Source organism: Puntigrus tetrazona, chromosome 9 (assembly GCF_018831695.1).
Source record: "Puntigrus tetrazona isolate hp1 chromosome 9, ASM1883169v1, whole genome shotgun sequence".
Classification (NCBI taxonomy): Eukaryota; Metazoa; Chordata; class Actinopteri; order Cypriniformes; family Cyprinidae; genus Puntigrus; species Puntigrus tetrazona.
Genome location: NC_056707.1, coordinates 8858241 through 8861292, shown reverse-complemented (window position 1 = coordinate 8861292; position 3052 = coordinate 8858241). Strand labels below are relative to the sequence as shown.

General features: G+C 37.5%; 1 long non-coding RNA gene across 1 annotated transcript; it reads right to left on the bottom strand.

Annotated features, from left to right (window-relative positions):
- Positions 1-913: 913 nt before the first annotated feature.
- Positions 914-1820, bottom strand: LOC122352063. Its single transcript, XR_006251839.1, has 2 exons — positions 1687-1820; positions 914-1468 (listed from the first exon to the last, which is right to left on the bottom strand). It is a non-coding gene; the product is annotated as an uncharacterized LOC122352063 (long non-coding RNA).
- Positions 1821-3052: the final 1232 nt, after the last annotated feature.

Here is a 3052-nt window from a genome sequence, read left to right as displayed (position 1 = left end):
TCCAAATGCAAAAACGCAGCGTAACTGTCAAAGTGATTTGACATGCAAATCAGTCCTTTTGCAAATCAGAACGTGTAATATTTCCTTCTCACTCCAGAAGTACCGTGCCATTGTATCCTCATATTGGCAGGATTAGGCATATCTGTCTAACTGAGCAAAATAAATAAGGCCTGTCTAAAACTACTATCTGACTAAAGACTAAAACTAAGACTATCTGAATCATAAAATACTCAGGTTTCATATATATGTTAATATAGCATTTATTTATGAATTATTGTTGTTTGTTATCACTATCATCAAACCATATAGGCGTGAGTTCAGTTTTTCCTCATAGCCATTCGTTTTCTTTGCAGGTGTGATGGTGAGGTGAGACCGGCCAGTACTCTGAATAGTTAGCGCTGGGTGACGTTTTCTTTACGGTGCCATGGAAACTAATCCTCCTCAGGACAAATGTGAACAGCTCCAGACAGCTAGTGCAGGTCACATCTGCTCAGATAATGTCCTTTATGTGTTTGAGCACAAGCCGAACGCTTCTGCGGAGCACGGCCCTGGCTTACAGAGATCTATCTATTGCCTATGGCAAGAAAAAAAGATCATTTGCATTTTCAACAGAAACTCTTTTAACTGTCACAAAGCCAACAGGCGACGCCTGCACAGCAGGTATACAGCTGTTTGCTAAGCACTTCACGGAATAATACTGGAAGATACGCTTCATTCAGACGCAACATTGTCACAACATAATGTAATGCAAATAAATAACAACTCATAAAGTGTTTGTTTCCACATTGGCCAGTTTCTAACATTTTCTTAAAATGTTGTTTGTTTTATTAATGTATAATTTTTTTCCTGAATAATGCCCATTGAATAACCTTACAGATTACACGTGCTTTAGACTTTAAAGAAACACACTGACAAGGATATAAAAAAAAATTTAGTAAGGATATTTACACACTTATTCACATATTAAACACCAGGGCTTTTCATCAATTGTCTGTATTTGAGTTTTAATGGCAATATACTGATTATTACAAATATATACATAGAAAACAGAATGTCACGGTTATATATGTAATGGTTTAATTCACAAAATGTTGACCTTACAGTATATTACAAGTGCTACTGGTTAATCAGTAAATGAATAATTAAAAAGCTTTTAACATACTTGCTTTGGTCTACACGCCAAGTAAATAAATAGGCAATGAACATAGAAATTAGTCTGCATATTTCATCGACTGAGCATATTTTATAGTTAATCAGCATATCACTGCGCGACGGAGAGATATCAGCCGATGGGGTGTTTTACTGGCGAGGGTCTGCATCTGCTTAACGCGAGCCGAACGAACAAAACCTTTTCATCTGCAGGTATTGTGCGCGTGGCTCAACGTGAGACAAGTACAGAAAACACAAAACATCCATCCTGGGCGTCCACTCGTTCACTACGTCTCTGACGACGACGACGTCTTCTCTCCTTGAAGACACAACCAGCGAGAACAGCGGGTCATGTGAGCAATGATTTTTTTCCAAGCAGGTTAATAACTTTCTTCAACAACACAAACATCACAATAACAACACATGATAATAGGCCGTGTCAATAAAAACGTTAAAACTGCATTTAAATGATTAATTATAATGCTACATTTAGGAAGCGTTAACAAAACTTGAGTAAAAAACAAAAATCAGTCTTACCGCGTCGTTTGGTCGCGTCGGTAGCGTTATAACACACAGACCCGAGGCCTTTGTCTTTATATAGAAGTGTCGGTGTATTTAGTGTGCGCGCGGGTAAATGCATTGATCTGCTCTCCGTCTTCAGCGCGCGGAACTCTGTCCTGGACACCTGTCACACGGCACTTTCCTCTCATCCAATATTGACACAGGGAGTCAAATGGGAGGGCCAGAGTAGATTACTTCTATTATGTCAATCATGTCGCTCTGTGCAAACCGACCTCGCGTATCGCCGAGATAAAAAGCGGGGAGACATCTGGAGCGCATGAGGTCAGAGCGCGAGATCATACAAAGGTGAGCCCTTAGACCTGCGCTCTCCTGCACGTTAACGATTCATAAATATAATCGGTGCATTAAAAGGTAGCCTTTTGCTAAGAGTTTGCTCGGCTCGTGTTTTTTTTATGCAGCCTATTTCTTTAAGAAAAATGGGGACAAAATCAAAGGAGGAAACGGAAACTGCCTGTATACTTTTACATACTTAGAAATTATTTAAGAACCTGAATATTGATGTTTTATTTTATTTCAAACGTTTTTGTATAGCATGCGGCACTGCTGTTGACGCCATTAAACCACAGCACATTTGTCAATGAATGGCTGACAGAAATAATAATTTAAGGCCATATTTTTAATTATATGAAAGGCTTTAAATTATAACGTTATTGTGCAGCTTTTTTTTGTTAATCATTTATGCACTTCACTGGCAGCAGCAGTCATAATAGCTGATGTTTTTCTGCCTCCTACTGGATTTGATAAAAGATAACTAGAGCCTTTCAAAATGTATTTTTGGCTTTGACAAAGATTGCAATACTTTAGTTACTTAATAGGCCTACATGCTTAAGGAAGTAGAAATTACACAAAATATGGTGCAAAATAGCACTAAAAGTGGTTATTTGGCTTGTAATCATAGGCCAACCACCTTTATTGCTATTTAGCACCTATCTTTTAAAGGTGCTTTTGTCAAAAGCCAGTGTCATATAGTACTTTTTGCTTCAACAACAATGGTGCTCAACAGTGGTTCTTTGGCTTGAACCTCTTTTGGTACTATATATGGCACATATTGGTAAAGATAAGAAGCTTAATAGCACTTAGCTAATTTGTCAAAAGAACCACTAGAGGTGTCATATATGGTTACCATTAGTATGTTTCTAAATGACACATTTGCTTAACGTATTGCAGCTTTAAAGATTAAAATTCCTGTTTTCTCTCCAAGCTTCTCAAAATCAGTCTCATTACCATGTTGGCATTAAAACATCTCAGATGTAGTATCAACACAAATATTTATTTGTATTTTTTTTTTTTTTTGCAGGTCCTAACAAAATGTTTGTTTATA